Source organism: Triticum dicoccoides, chromosome 7A, assembly GCF_002162155.2.
Source record: "Triticum dicoccoides isolate Atlit2015 ecotype Zavitan chromosome 7A, WEW_v2.0, whole genome shotgun sequence".
Taxonomy (NCBI): domain Eukaryota; kingdom Viridiplantae; phylum Streptophyta; class Magnoliopsida; order Poales; family Poaceae; genus Triticum; species Triticum dicoccoides.
Genome location: NC_041392.1, coordinates 668,985,407 through 669,002,894, shown reverse-complemented (window position 1 = coordinate 669,002,894; position 17,488 = coordinate 668,985,407).

Sequence of the window (17,488 nt, the reverse complement as noted above, 5' to 3'; positions counted from 1 at the left end):
TCCAAAACAAGAGGAAAAACGTGAGAAAAAGTAGATATGTTGGAGACGTATCAACACCTCACACGGCTTGGAACAATTGGTGTGTCTCCAAGGGGTGCCCTGCCCACATATATAAAGGAGGAGGGGAGGAGGCCGACCACCAGGGGCGCGCCAAGGAGAGGGGAGTCCTATAGGATTTGGAGTCCTAGTAGGATTCATCCCCCCCCCCTCTTTTCCTTCTCATGGAGGGGGAAAGGGGGAAGGGGGAGGGAAGAGGAGAAGGAAAGGGGGGCGCGCCCCCTCCCCTACTCCAATTTGGACTCCCCATGGGAGGGGGCGCGATCGACCACCCCTTGTGGGCTGCCTCCCCTCTCCCCTATAGCCCATGTAGGCCCAATATTTCCCTAGGGGGTTCCGATAACCCCTCGGTACTCCGATAAATATCTGAAATGTCCTGAAACCATTCCGGTGACCGAATACCTGCGTCCAATATATCAATCTTTACCTCTCGACCATTTCGAGACTCCTCGTGTCCGTGATCTCATCCGGGACTCCAAACAAACTTCAGTCACCAAAACACATAACTCATAATACAAATCGTCATCGAATGTTAAGCGTGAGGACCCTACGGGTTCGAGAACTGTGTAGACATCACCGAGACACATCTCCGATCAATAACCAACAACGGAACCTGGATGCTCATATTGGTTCCTACATATTCTACGAAGATCTTTATCGGTCAAACCGTAATCACAACATATGTCATTCCCTTTGTCATCGGTATGTTACTTGCCCGAGATTCGATCGTCAGTATCCTCATACCTAGTTCAATCTCGTTACCGGCAAGTCTCTTTACTCATTCAGTAATGCATCATGCCGCAACTAATCTCATTATTCACATTTCTTGCAAGGCTTATCATGATGTGCATTACTGAGAGGGCCCAGAGATACCTCTCCGATACTCGGAGTGACAAATCCTAATCTTGATCTACGCCAACCCAACAAACACCTTCGGAGACACCTGTAGAGCATCTTTATAATCACTCAGTTATGTTGTGACGTTTGATAGCACACAAGGTGTTCCTCCAATATTCGGGAGTTGCATAATCTCATAGTCAAAGAAATATGTATAAGTCATGAAGAAAGCAATAGCAATAAAACTTAACAATCAGTATGCTAAGCTAACGAATGGGTCTTGTCCATCACATCATTCTCCTAATGATGTGATCTCATTCATCAAATGACAACACATGTCTATTGTCAGGAAACTTAACCATCTTTGATTAACGAGCTAGTCAAGTAGAGGCATACTAGGGACACTTTGTTTTGTCTATGTATTCACACATGTATCAAGTTTTCGCTTAATACAATTCTATCATCACTACTAGGAAAAGGCATGCTAGTGGCGCACCAGTTTTGCCTACTAATGGTGCACTACTGGTGCGCCATTAGCACCACGCCATTAGAATTAAATACTAATGGTGCACCACTGGTGCGCCATTAGTATCTGGTGTACTAATGGTGCACCACGCAGTGCGCCATTAGTATAGCCCATAGTGCGCCATTAGAATGCCTCCCAGGGGGCCATATGTACCCATGTGCTTTGGCATACTAATGGCGCACTAGTGGGTGATGCGCCATTAGTGTCATTTTTACAGTGCGCCATTAGTGTCTTGAGTGGTGCGCCACTAGTATGAATATTAGGGATTGTTTTTTTTTATTTTCTGATATTTTCACAGGTTAGAAAATATATTATTGGACAGAATTTATACAACACCACATAGCAACAGCAGATTCATCGAATACAATAGAAGATTAGTCTCCGAATACAAATCATCATATTAGTCTCCAAATTCAAAAGACCGAACAAAGATAGAACATTACAAGTCTCGAGACCGCGAGTAGCGAGTTTGTCTTCACATTACAAGTCGATATCGATCATCTAAACTACCATCACATAGAAGAGAGCTGCGGTCATCACGATGAGCATAATCGCGATGAAACTGGTCTTCATCCGGTTCCTCCAATGCTCCCTCCTCTCTCCCACTAGATAGCGCGCGTATCTAGATTCCGCCTTCGCCCTAGTGGTGTACCCTTTGTAACTGTTACCGCTGAAACGGTGAACCTGTCTCCGACACTCCTCCCAGTCGTGGTAGACTCCGGGAACCTTACCATTGTACATGACATACGACGACATCTCTATGCACTAGCCAAACAAAACGTTAGTAGCAATTCACAGACAATACATAAGCAATATATAAGTATGCAACAAAAGGATCGGAATAGAAAAGCAAGACATTAATAGCATCGATTACATCTAAGTTGAACGACTGTCCAAACCAAAGAGACATACAAGTTCATTAAAGTTTAATTACAACATGAGCCAATCGATGTTTCAGAACTACACATAGCATCACTACTTTGGACTCGATTCAAGGGACCGAAGCGTGGATGAAGTGACTGTCTATCGTGATGGTCATGAAATCGCGGGCGTTGTCAGCCTGCATTTGTAGCGTTGTGTCTATCTCACTGTTGGATGGTTGATTTCTGAGGTTGAACTTCCCCAAGGTACGAAGGACATCTTGATGGATGATTTCCGCAAACTCCGACTGGATGCGAAAGAATTCTTGTCTGATGTCCGCGTCCTGGATTGCCGACAAACTCGCGGCCCAATCTTTGAGATTATTTGGTAGTAGAAGGTGATTATGGTCCCGTACGATCGCCCGCATGTGATGGAGGGCATAGTAGGCATCCTTCTAACCACCAGGCGGCTGCTTGACGCAGCAGAACATCGTATTGTGGGCAAACACGTGCTTGTCGTACTTACGAACTGCCCTGGTGAAGGTGCCTCAGATTTGGCGTAGCCGGGGAGAACATCATCAAGAACTTTCTTGATATTTGTGTAGTCTTTCTTCGACTGGCGGTCCGAGTCTAAATACGTGGCCATGGAATGTTTCGGGCTTAAGAGGATGAGTGTGCAATGTGTGTCACTGCACAAAACACGGAATGTTAAAAAACGATCGAAATCTAAGAAATCAAATGTTACGAGGCGGTTGAGGGGACGACTTACTCGGGAAAGTAAGGCACGAGGAAGTTATCCTTATCTGGGTTTGCCAGAATGACGCCTTTGAGGTAAGAACTCGCGACTTGCCGGTCCCCAGCGTTTCCCAAGATCTTGGCACGCATGTAGAAGGGGTCGACTATCACGATGTCCGGGGTCTTGTCTCTAATGATCCGCATCTCCATACTCAGCGAAAATATCCAAACAAAGGTGTAGTGCAGCGGATGAAGGTTAAACATAGCGAAGATGTCATCAAACCGTAGGACGATCGTACCCCCGATGGCGTTATCCACAAAGCCCTTGCCCTCTGGCACCTTGGCCACGAAAACCGGGTATGCCACATCATTCTCTCTGAGACGCTGCTTCTCCAAAGAAAGAACACTGTCATGCAGACTCCGCATAGCACCGGTTGCAGCATTGAGCATATTAGTCGGTAGCATCGGCCTACCCGCCACATGAACCCTCCTCAATATATCCTTAGGTGAAGGTGGCCCGTCCTGAGCACTGATCGTACTCGGTGCCGGTTGGCTCGCACCCTTGTTACTCTTTCTTTTCCGTCCCTTCTTCTTCTGCTGTAATGGGACCAAGTTCTGCTCACAGACCGCCTTCTTGAGTGTGTTGGGGTTGATAATATTTCGCACCTCGGCTATCTGAGGCTCGGTGAAGTAGGCAGCTGGAGGCGTCTCCTGAGAACTGAACGTCAGACGACGCCTGTTGCAATTGGGTTTCTCCGCGGTACCAGCTAGATCGCGATCGTCTTTTGTAGGGTTGGGTTCTTGAGAAGGAGGCACCAAGAATTCCTCATCGTACCCATGTTCGGCAAAGTACTTATCGACATTGGTAAATGTACCGTCGTCGTTGTCATCATCGTCCGGATCATGTGCCATATGCATGTTCAGATCTTGTGCATGTCCGGTAGCGTTGCGGCGGTCTTTCCATGGCTTGGGGTGGGCACGACTGGCGGTGTTGTATTTGGGGTGGTGTCCCCCGCCCCCAAACGAATCTGGCTCTTCGACCAAAGCAGGGGCTAGCTTAGGCAGGCACTGAGGGTCATCAGATCATCTTCGTCGGCCCCGACGGGTCGAATCGGAGGTAACAACTCGTCACAGCCTGGCAGCACCCGAACCAGTTGAACCTTATACGTGGTGGGTGGCATCGGATTACCGTGGAACACGGGGTTGCCCGGTTGAACGATTTTGCCCTTGGCAACATCACCAACTCATCGTTCACGAAGTGCAGGAGAGTGCACGGAGCGTTGGCGGCGCCCTGCGAAAACATGTAGGGCGTCAGGGATGCCCAGTCAAAGGCAAGGAGATGAAGTCCTCGGCCGAGAGGCTTAATTAGTTACCCTGATGATGGCATCGAGCTCGGCTAATGTCGAGGCACCGCCAACGGCGGGCGTGCAACTGACGGAGGGGCCGCTTGCTGCCGAGGTGTCGGTCGGCGTACACCCGGGTGCATTAAGCTCCAATGCCCGTGCCGGCGTCGGAGACACCAATACCGCCTCCGCCGGAGACACCAATGGTGCCGCCTACTCATTGTGCGAGTTGCTGGCCGTGAAGCTGGGAATCGGGGGTGCCCCTGTTGGCCGCTAGCAATCCATGTCGTCAGCCCATGAATCAAGGTAGGCATAATGCCGGTGAGCGTCGATCCCAGTTGTTGTTGCACTTGCTCTTGGACAATCTTCGGAATCCGTGCCACTTATGCCTTGAGTTCTTGAACCTCACACGACTGGCTTTCCGAGCTAGTCTTTCTCTCCTTTCGCCCACCAGCATTATAGTATGACGACCATTTTATGGACAAGCCTTTGCCGGCCACACGACCAGCTCACGACGGCTTACTGAGCTTATCCTTGTTTTTCATTACGTTCAACGCCCTATTTAGAGTGATGTCCCAAGGGGTGCTCTGAGACGACCCCGCGCTACTGCTTTCAGTCTCCTGTGCTAGAACAAGCTCAAGCGCCCTGGTCTTCGGATCCGTGGTAAGCTCCTTTGTTACCGGGTCCTCCTTGTATCGGGCCCTGACATAGTTCCTGGTCTGCTTGTCACGGTACTTCTCGAAGCGGGGCGGTAGGCCTTGCTCGGCACGCTCCGTGTCCTCCTTCTCCCATATAGGCTCCGCCACTCTGTAACCGTCGGGACCGAGTTTGTGTTCCCCTAAGTTCAACTCCCACATTTCTTTCCCCCACTGACTTGATTCGGAGGTTGCGCTGCTCTCGCACTTGATCTTGAACTCCTTGTAGTCATCTTCGCTGATCGAAGGATTTTTTGCCTTGATCTTCTCATAACTATCACCTTTGTCAATCATTCTCTTCACCACGCTTTTCCAAGTAGACAGGGCCGTGCTCATCCTCGTGAGGGCGGCACTGTTCACTTTATTCCCTGAGAGGCATGTGTTTTCAAATTCAGCGGGGAACTTGTATCGTTCGTGCAGCTTCGTGAAGAGGAGGTTGCGCAAATTCCCTCGGTCCTTATTCCTTAGGTTCTCGGTGTTGATCGAGATGGTGCTCCCGAGAATGCACCCGAGCTAAATCGAGTACCCCTTGACTATTTGTTTGGGCTCCATTGGATTCCCGTCGGAGTCCACTTGAGTAAATTCCTCCTTGACAGTGCGGAGCGTGTTCGGGCGCCGGTCCTTCCATTGCCTCTTCGGTTGGCTGCCATCTGTGCGTGCGCTGCCATCATTAGTGGTGGCATCCTCGGCGGCAGCATCAGTGGTGGCATCCTCGGCGGCACCATCAGTGGTGTCATCCCCGATGCCACTAGGAGTTGTGTAGTCAGGATCGGTGTCTTCCACGGCGTCCTCATAGCGGTGAGGTTGTCCCTCCATCTCCTGGGACAGCTCCCAGAATTGCTTGCCGCCTGAACCGCCGGCCTCATCGTTGTGGGCCATGTTTCGCTCTAAATAGGAAAAAAGTTTGGTCAAAAAGTTGGTTATTGTCAAGGAACAAGATCATGGTCTCATCATTTAGGGTTTGTCGACACCGAGGCCTCCTAAAAGCTAAGCTTTTATCATTTAGGGTTTGTCGACGCCGAGGCACCCTAAAAGCCTAAGCTTTCATCATTTAGGTTCTTATCGACACCGAGGCACCCTAAAAGCCAAGGTTTTATCATTTAGGGTTTGTCGATGCCGAGGCACCCTAAAAGCCTAAGCTTTCATCATTTAGGTTCTTATCGACACCGAGGCACCCTAAAACCTATGGTTTAATGCAGCAAGAATAAAGGGGCAGTTGATCCTACTTAATTAAGTACTAAGACCCCGGCCCATGCATTAGTCACAAGTACCCCATATGTCCTATTTTTAGCAAAGTCATGCTAACATTCACGGAAAATTTCAGCATCACCTTTGCTGAAAATAGGACATATGGAGTACCCGAATTTGCTGGAACGGAAGTTAATCGACATTCTAGCAAACTCAAGGGCCTCTCGGGGTACCTGCAAATTCATCACGACACGATGGTCGGAGACAAACCCAGCAAACTAGCAAAGTTACTGACGTGTTTACAGAAATTGTTTTCTGTAAAAGATGATCATCATCTTTACAAGTCTTTCTCAATGTGATCACAAGTAATTCAGAGGCATCACAAGTAATTCCCTGTCCATTTGTCCCTCCCCAACTAGATACTAGAGTAGCACTGTTGATGCCATGTTCTTGCTGAACTTTATGACAGTATATACAACAACTTATCCTAAATGTGGCTAGAACTGCAGATTTACAAATTAAAGGACACAAACTCAAGCAAGCTTCCTGAACAATACCCTGACAGAAAACATAGGACAAGTAATGAATTTCTATAACCAGTAAGAACAAGGGGATGATTTTAGCAAGTTAAGTGCAGCTCTAGCACCCTGTGCATGAAATGTATCATGTATCAAACCATCAATTAACTGCTGAACCTAATTGGCTACTACTCCCTAATGCACTCCAGGCTGTCAAAGTATAGCACATGAGCAACGATATTAAACCTAGTAGCACTACTGAACCTAATTGAACCTAGGCAATACTCCAACTGAATGTTGGACCATGCATGTTCTATCTCACTACTAAACCCCAAGAGAAAATTTCAGTAACAAATGGAGTAACAGATTAACAAATTACAGTACACAAAAACTAAACTTTGGCTAACTGAATGCATTAGCTACTGAGCTGTCCAGATAAACAAACTACAGTGCACAAATCTCCTATCATCATCAGTAACAAAATTTAGATTAACAGACTACTTCCATATGTCAATTTACAGCATTGCATCTCTACTGAACTGAACATGTGGCAAATGACAAATGTTGTCTGATGTTGAACAAATGGCATGAAAGATATTGTTTGTCTAAACCTAGGAACACAGTCATTATTGTCTGTCTATGATAGCCATGGCAAATGCAACACATGAGCTATCTATGGCACATAGCAAAGCAATTAACCTGAGATCACAAGTCATAGCAAAGCAATTAACCTGAAGTGTTGAGACACAAGACACGGTCGAGGGGATGGAGGGATGGAATGGGGAGGAAGGGTGGAGATGGAGGAAGGAGGAAGGAGGAGAGGTACCTGGGCGGGCGCGGCCGGTCGCCGGAGGGGTCGGGGTCGGCGGCGGCGGCGGCATCGAAGGGATGGCTCGAGGGCATCCGATCTCGTCTGGGTCCTCGTAGTCGAAGAGGAAGATGGCGAGGGGCCGACGTGGGGAGGCTGTCGGCGACGGCGAGGTCGCGGAGGCGTCGGCGATGGCAGAGCTGCAGTGGTGGGGGCGCGGGGGCGGCGACGCATGTAGGGGCGGCGGCGTCGTGGGTCGGGGCAGCGCGCGGGGGGGGGGGACTGGATCTAGCGAGAGGGAGGGACGAAGGGGTCGGGCGAGTTAGAGCTAGGGGAAGATTACTAATGGCGCACCCCGAGCGGTGCACCATTAGAATGTTTTTTTAGATAGCAATGGCGCACTACCAGAGCGGTGCGCCATTAGAATGTTTTTTTAGATAGCAATGGCGCACCCCCGAGCGGTGTGCCATTAGAATGTTTTTTTAGATAGCAATGGCGCACTACACGAGCAGTGCGCCATTAGTATGTTTTTATTATTTTTTTTGTTGCTATTTTTTAATATTTTTTTATAAAAACAGTAATATTTTTTTATAAAAACAGTAATATTTTTTTATGAACATGAAAAAATGTCATCAAATTTGTTATTTGAAAATATCATCAAATGGGGGTGCTCGGCGGCGGTGGAGTGGGCCGGGGAGGGTGCGGTGGGTGGGCGGCGGTGGTGGAGCGAGGGAGGGTGCGGTGGTTTGTTAGCGGCGGTGGAGCTAGCAGGGGAGGGTGCGGGGTGGATCGAGATCGAGATGGAGGGGATAGCGATCGAGATTTAAAAATATTCATCAAATTTGAAAAAATATTCATGAATTCAAAAAGTGCCCGTGAATTTAAAAATATTCATGATTTCAAAAAGTGCCCATGTAATACAATCGAGAGATGAAGACTACGATTTAAATACAATCAATCTTACCTAGCTAGCTATCTGTTCACAATCTTCTTGCCCTTCTTTTTCGCAAATGGAGTTCTTCTGTGGAACGGATGTCCTTTAGGTAGGGTGGTCCTGCTTCTTCTTGTGGTGTATGCTGCTACTTCATCGTCGTCGTCATGTTCGATCTTTGGGTCGCCGTACTTGTCGAAGTCTTGCTCATTGGCTACTCCATCCATTCCGATGATCTTCCTTTTGCCTCTCCTCACGACAACACGACTTGGCTTTGACGGGTCGGTAATGAAGAAGCATTGGTCCACTTGGGAAGCTAGTACCCATGGCTCATTTTTCGTGGTGACGTTTGCACCCGCGGTCTTGAATTTGGCTTCGGGTATAACCATGGTGGTGAAATACCGGTCTTCTTTTAGGACGCTCTTGGCCCATCTGACACGGAACATCAGGACCTTCTCTCCAGCGTAGCTCAGCTCCCAGATCTCCTCGATCCTTCCGTAGTATCTGTCCTTGTCGTTACCGGTGTAGGATTCCATCATTACCCCGGAGTTCTGATAACCATCGCTCTTCATGTCCTTGTGCTCGGTGTAGAATGTGTAGCCGTTGATATCATACACCTCATAGGTCATCAGGTTGTGCTCGGCGCCCTGTGACAAGGCGAATATGAGTTGTTCTTCCGCGGAAAAATCCTCATGTAAAGGGTACGACAGAAGCTTCTGCTTGAACCAATGCGTGAAACATGAGTTGTGCTCTTTGATTATATCTCCGTATGTCCTCTGTTGGCCTCGGTCATTGTACGTCTTCTCAATAAAGGTTTTGTGCTCTACCACCCAAGGATCGACCACGTCTATGTGTTGTAGCGCGACTAGGTTTGCTCTTTCAAAGTCGGCGAGTCGACTCTCGAAGTCGACATGCATTTCGCGGCGACCCTCACGGTGACCCCATCCAGCGAGCCTGCCGAGGTGCCTGTTGACGGGCAGACCAACGGGGTTCTCGATGCCTAGATAATTCATGCAGTAGGAGATGCACTCTTCAGTCAGAAAGCCCCTGGCTATGCTTCCCTCTGGAAGTGACATGTTGCAAACGTATCCTTTGATGACACCATTCATCCTTTCGAACGGCATCATGCTGTGTAGGAATGTCGAGTTGGATGATATCCTCCACAATATGGACCAGCAGATGCACCATAACATCGAAGAATGCGGGCGGGAAGTACATCTCAAGCTCGCATAGTATCACCACGATCTCTTCCTGTAGCCTTCTGAGTTGCCTCACGCCAACCGACTTCCGAGAGATGACATCGAAAAAGTTGCATAGGCCAAATAGCGTTTCACGGACGTGCGCGCCCATGATTCCACGGATTGCAACTGGAAGTATCTGCGTCATCAGCACGTGACAGTCGTGAGACTTCATCCTGCTGAACTTCTGCTTCGCTGGGTCTAGGTATCTGCTTATCTTCCCCGCGTAACCGTAAGGAAGTTTTACTCCTACGAGGCAGGTGAAAAACTGCTCGATCTCCTCCTGACAAGCACGCGGGAGGGTAGTCATTTCCGGTCTTCTTGGCCTTTTTGCCTTTGCGACGACTTTCTGTGTCCTGCTTCGCCTCATCATCATCATCATTAGCGTGAAGCTCCTCCCTGATGCCCATTGATTTCAAGTCTGCCCTTGCTTTCGGCCCATCTTTTGTCCTCTCTGGCATGTTGAGCAGGGTACCAAGCAGACTCTCGCACACGTTCTTCGTGATATGCATGACATCAAGGCTGTGAGGCACACGGTGGATCTTCCAGTATGGCAAGTCCCAGAAAACAGACCTCGTTTTCCATACCTTCAGTAGTGGCTCTGGCGCCTTTCACTTCTTTCCCGGCTCTAGTGCCTTTTGCTTCTTTCCCGGCAGTGGGCAATCTTTCCAATTTTTCAATAGCTCGTCTATTTCCTCGCCGCTCCTCGTACGCGGGCGTCTTCGGGGTTCGGTTTCACCATCGAACAGATCCTTGCGTTTTCTCCACGGGTCATCATCGTGAAGCCACCTTCGATGTCCCATGAACACGGTTTTTGAAGACCCGGGATCTCTATCTAGCTAGCGATGCGTTGTGTCATCCATGCACCTGATGCATCCAGAAAATCCGTGGACCACCTGCCCCGCGAGATATCCATAACCGAGATAGTCGTGCACCGTCGTGAGCAGTGCGGCTCTCATAGGAAAATATTCTTTCTCTGCGGCGTCCCACGTATTGGCTGGCGTTTTCCACAACGTGTCTAGCTCCTATTTCAGCAGCCCCAGATACAGATTGATGTCGTTCCCTGGTTGTTTTGGCCCTTCAGTTAGCATACTCATGTGAATGTACTTCCTCTTCATGCACAACCAGGGGGGAAGGTTGTACATCCACACAAACACAGGCCAGGTGCTATGTGTGCTTCTCTGGCTACCAAACGAATTGACTCCATCGGTGCTCGCGCCCAGCACGATGTTCCTTGGATCGTTCCCAAATTATGGGTCTTCGAAGTTCAACGCTTGCCACTGCCTCGCATCCTTAGGGTAACTCAGCATCTTGTCTTTTTTATTTATCTCCGGATCATTTTCGTCATCTTCTCGCTTCTTCTCCTCCCTATCCGCGTGCCAACGCAGGAGCTTTGCTACCTTAGGTTCCGTGAAATACCGCTACAGACGAGGAGTGATCGGAAAGTACCACACCACTTTTCGAGGAGCTTTCTTCCTCTTCTTGTATCGAGTGACGCCGCACACGGGACATATGGTAGACTCGGCGTGCTCGTCCCGATAAATGATGCAATTGTTCATGCACACATGGTATTTCACGTGCGGTAAATCCAGAGGACACACGGTTTTCTTCGCCTCCTCGAAATTGGTCGGGCACTTGTTCCCCTTGGGAAGACGTTCGTGCCAGAATGACATGTTCTCGTCGAAGCATGCATCGGTCATTTTCTGTTTTACCTTCATCTCCAGAGCCATGAGCGTTACTTTCAGGCGGTATCCTCGGGCCTGCATCCTTCATACAATGGAGTAACCGTGTCTATCTCCAGTTGATCCAGCTTGGCTTTCTCTCGGGCGGCAGCTCTTGCGTTATCCGTCTGCTTGAGAAGCAGCTCTTGAATATGAGGGTCCTGCACCTAGCCTCCATCGTCGTCTGCTCTGGCATCTTCATCTTCATGATCATGCCCTTCGTCTTGATCTTCCTCTCATCATGTCTAGCATCTTCTACATGATGACTGTGTACGGCATCACCGTCGTGATCATGTCCTAGAGATTCTTCGTCTTCTCGCCCGCCGTCGCCACGGTGGTTGTCTTGCTGCCCTTCCTCATTTCTTGCCCGACCTCCATGGACAACTTCATAGTCATCTTCATCACCTTGCCACCAATAGCCATCCATGAAACCACGCAAGAGCAGGTGGTCCTGCACCTGCCCGGAATCCGGGTCCGCAATAAGGCTCTTTAGCTTGCATCTTCGACACGGACATCTTATCTCCGTCTCATTCTTTTGAAGCATCTCGGCCTTAGCGGAGCTCAAAAACCTATTCACGATGCCTTCGGTCATCGTGCGGACCATGGTCACCTGCGGGGTAGAGCAGAACGATATTTTAGAACCAAGAAAAAAATTGTCATGACTTTCCCTAAAAATAGGACCAAAAAGAATGCATAGTGCCAAAATTCTCGCCGAAACAGAAATGAATCAACATTCCGGCAAAATATTGGCAACTATCGCATTTCAAATACCGGTATTTGCAAACACAAACATATGCAACACCACAAACATACATAGATCTAGCAAGGCCATAAAAAGTGCATGTGCACGTTGTTGGAGCGAGCTAGGGAGAAAAAAGTAGATCTACAACATAAAGATAGCTTTCCCCTTACTTACCTATCAAAAAAGGTAATTTAATCACTTAATTTTGATGAATCTATGGTGCAAATGAGGTGAGGAGGAGGAGGCAGCCGACACAAGCTTGGAGGAGGAGATGGAGAGAATGAAGTGGGGAAAGTGAGTGTGTAGGTGTGTTGTCCAAAATATCTAGCTGGTCCCAGGTTACTAATGGCGCACCACAGACAGATGTGCCATTAGTAACCCTTGTTACTAATGGCGCACCAGCTTGAGATGCGCCATTAGTAGTTTTGCAAAAAAATAGTAGTGGCGCACTGGGTTGGAGGTGCGCCATTACTAGTTAAACTAGTAATGGCGCACTCTTCCCTGGTGCGCCATTAGAATTTTTGGAAAGAAAAAAAATTGTTACTAATGGCGCTCCGTGGGTCTGGTGCGCCATTAGTGTCTACCACACTAATGGCGCACCGACTCATGGTGCGCCATTACTATATAGTAGTGGCGCACCACATGTCTGGTGCGCCATTAGTGGCCATATCCTCTATAGCCCTTTTCCTAGTATTGCATGAATAATAAACATTTATCATGATATAAGGAAATATAAATAACAACTTTATTATTGCCTCTAGGGCATATTTCCTCCAGTCTCCCACTTGCACTAGAGTCAATAATCTAGTTCGCATTGCCATGTGATTTAACACCAATAGTTCACATCTTTATGTGATTAACACCCATAGTTCACATCGCCGTGTGACCAACACCCAAAGGGTTTACCAGAGTCAATAGTCTAGTTCACATCGCTATGTGATTAACACCCAAAGAGTACTAAGGTGTGATCATGTTTTCCTTGTGAGAGAAGTTTAGTCAACGGGTCTGCCACATTCAGATCCGTATGTATTTTGCAAATTTATATGTCTACAATCCTCTACATGGAGCTACTCTAGCTAATTGCTCCCATGTTCAATACATATCTAGATTGAGACTTAGAGTCATCTAGATAAGTTTCAAAGCTTGCATCGGCGTAAATCTTTACGACGAACTCTTTATCACCTCTATAATTGAGAAACATTTCCTTAGTCCTCTAAGGTTAATTTTTTACCGTTGTCTAGTGATCTACTCCTGGATCACTATTGTACCCCCTTGACAAACTCATAGAAAGGTACACAATAGGTCTGGTACACAACATGGCATACTTTATAGAACCTATGGCTGAGGCATAGGGAATGACTTTCACTATCTCTCTATCTTATGTCGGGCTTTGAGTCTTACTCAACTTCACACCTTACAATACAGGCAAGAACTCCTTCTTTGACTGGTCCATTTTTGAACTCCTTCAAAATCTTGTCAAGGTATGTACTCATTGAAAGTCTTATCAAGCGTCTTGATCTATCTCTATAGATCTTGATGCCCAATATATAAGTAGCTTCACCGATGTCTTTCATTGAAAATTTCTTATTCAAGTATCCTTTTATGCTATCCAGAAATTCTATATCATTTCCGATCAACAATATGTCATCCACTATACTATCAGAAATGATACAGAGCTCCCACTCACTTTCTTGTAAATACAGGCTTCACCAAAAGTCTGTATAAAACCATATGCTTTTATCACCTTATCAAAGCGTATATTCCAACTCCGAGATGATTGCACTTGTCCATAGATGGATCGCTAGAGTTTGCACACTTTGTTAGCACCTTTAGGATCGACAAAAACCTTCTGGTTGCATCATATACAACTCTTATTTTAAGAAATCCATTAAGGAATGCAGTTTTTGAAATCCATTTGCCATATTTCATAAAATGCTGCAATTGCTAACATGATTCGGACATACTTAAGCATCGCTACGAGTGAGAAAATCTCATCGTAGTCAACACCTTGAACTTGTCGAAAACCTTTTGCGACAAGTCAAGCTTTGTAGATAGTAACACTACCATCAGTGTCATGTCTTCCTCTTGAAGCTCCATTTATTCTCAATGGCTTGCCGATCATTGGGCAAGTCAACCAAAGTCCGTACTTAGTTCTCATACATGGATCCTATCTTATATTTCATGGCCTCAAGCCATTTTGCGGAATCTGGGCTCATCATCGCTTCCTCATAGTTCGTAGGTTCGTCATGGTCTAGTAACATGACTTCCAGAACAGGATTACCGTACCACCTAGGTGTGAAACATGCTCTGGTTGACCTACGAGGTTCGGTAGTAACTTGATCTGAAGTTCTATGATCATTATCATTAGCTTCCACTCTAGTTGGTGTAGGCATCACTAGAACTGATTTATGTGATGAGCTACTTTCCAATTCCAGAGAAGGTACAATTACCTCATCAAGTTCTACTTTCCTCCCACTCACTTCTTTCGAGAGAAACTCCTTCTCTAGAAAGGATCCATTCTTAGCAACAAATATCTTTCCTTCGGATCTGTGATAGAAGGTGTACCCAACAGTTTCTTTTGGGTATCCTATGAAGACGCACTTATCCGATTTGGGTTCAAGCTTATCAGGCTGAAGCTTGTTCACATAAGCATCGCAACCCCAAATTTTAAATAAACGACAGCTTAGGTTTCTTTCCAAACCATACTTCATACGGTGTCGTCTCAAAGGATTTAGATGGTGCCCTATTTAACATGAATGCAACTGTCTCTAATGCATAACCACAAAACGATAGTTGTAAATTGGTAAGAGATATCATAGATCGCACCATATCTAATAAAGTACGATTACGATGTTCGGACACACCATTACGCTGTGGAGTTCCAGGTGGCGTGAGTTGTGAAACTATTCCACATTGTTTTAAATGAAGGCCAAAGTCGTAACTCAAATATTCGCCTTCGCGATCAGATCGTAGAAACTTTATTTTCTTTGTACGATGATTCTCCACTTCAATCTGAAATTCTTTGAACTTTTCAAATGTTTCAAACTTGTGTTTCATTAAGTAGATATACCCATATATGCTCAAATAATCTATGAAGGTCAGAAAATAACGATACCTGCCGCGAGCCTCAGCACTCATGGGACCGCATACATCGGTATGTATTATTTCCAATAAGTCAGTGGCTCGCTCATTGTTTCGTAGAACGTAGTTTCAGTCATCTTGCCCATGAGGCATGGTTCGCAAACATCAGATGATTCATAATCAAGTGATTACAAAAGTCCATCTGCATGGCGTTTCTTCATGCGCTTTACATCAATATGACCTAAACGGCAATGCCACAAATATGTTGCACTATCGTTATCAACTTTGCATCTTTTGGCATCAATATTATGAATATGTGTATCACCACAATTGAGATTCAATAAACCATTTATATTGAGTGTATGACCATAGAAGGTTTTATTCATGTAAATAGAACAACAATTATTCTCTGACTTAAAGGAATAAGCGTATTGCAATAAACATGATCCAATCATATCCATGCTCAATGAAAACACCAAATAACATTTATTTTAGGTTCAACACTAATCCTGAAGGTAAAGGGAGTGTGCGATGGTGATCTTATCAACCTTGGAATCACTTCCAACACACATCGTCACCTTGCCCTTAGCTAGTCTCTGTTCATTTTGCAACTCCTGTTTTGAGTTACTAATCTTAGCAACTGAACCAGTATCAAATACCCTGGGGTTACTATGAACACTAATAAAGTACAGATCAATAACATGTATATCAAATATACTTTTGTTCACTTTGCCATCTTTCTTATCCGCCAAGTATTTGGGGTAGTTCCGCTTCTAGTGACCATTCCCTTTGCAGTAGAAGCACTCAGTTCCAGGCTTAGGTCTAGCTTTGGGCTTCTTCACGAGAGTGGAAACTTGCTTGCCATTCTTCTTGAAGTTCCCTTTCTTTCCCTTGCCCTTTTACTTGAAACTAGTGGTCTTGTCAACCATCAACACTTAATGCTTTTTCTTGATTTCTACCTTCACCGATTTCAGCATCACGAAGAGCTTGGGAATCGTTTCCGTTATCCCTTGCATATTATAGTTCATCACGAAGTTCTAGTAACTTGGTGATAGTGACTAGAGAACTCTGTCAATCACTAACTTATTTGGAAGATTAACTCACACTTGATTCAAGTGATTGTAGTACTCAGACATTCTGAGCACATGCTCACTAGCTGAGCTATTCTCCTCCATCTTGTAGGCAAAGTACTTGTTAGAGGTCTCATACCTCATAATAAGGGCATGAGTCTGAAATACCAATTTCAGCTCTTGGAACATCTCATATGCTCTGTGGCGTTCAAAACGTTTTTGAAGTCCCGGTTCTCAGCCGTAAATTATGGCGCAATAAACTATCAAGTAGTCATCATACCGAGCTTGTCAAACGTTCATAACGTCTGCATCAGCTCCTACAACAGGTGAGGGAGTCCTGGATTAGGGGGTCTCCCGACAGCCGGACTATATCCTTTGGCCGGACTGTTGGACTATGAAGATACAAGATTGAAGACTTCGTCTCGTGTCCAGATGGGACTCTCCTTGGCATGGAAGGCAAGCTTGGCAATACGGATATGTAGATCTCCTCCCTTGTAACCGACTCTGTGTAACCCTAGCCCCCTCCGGTGTCTATATAAACCGGAGGGTTTAGTCCATAGGACAACATACAATCATACCATAGGCTAGCTTCTAGGGTTTAGCCTCTACGATCTCGTGGTAGATCAACTCTTATAATACTCATATCATCAAGATCAATCAAGCAGGACATAGGGTATTACCTCCATCAAGAGGGCCCGAACCTGGGTAAACATCGTGTCCCCCGCCTCTTGTTACCATCCGCCTTAGACGCACAGTTCGGGACCCCCTACCCGAGATCTGCCGGTTTTGACACCGACAACAGGTCTGTCACCTAGCGGTGCATCAAGGACATAATTCTTCTGTGCAACAATGAGGATAATCCTCAGATCACGGACCCAGTCCGCATCATTGCAACTATCATCTTTCAACTAAGTTTTCTCTAGGAACATATCAAAAATAAAACAGGGGAGCTATACGCGAGCTATTGATCTACAACATAGATATGCAAATACTGTCAGGACTAAGTTCATGATAAATTAAGTTCAATTAATCATATTACTTAAGAACTCCCACTTAGATAGACATCCCTCAAGTCATCTAAATGATCACGTAATCCATATCAACTAAACCATGTCCGATCATCACGTGAGATGGAGTA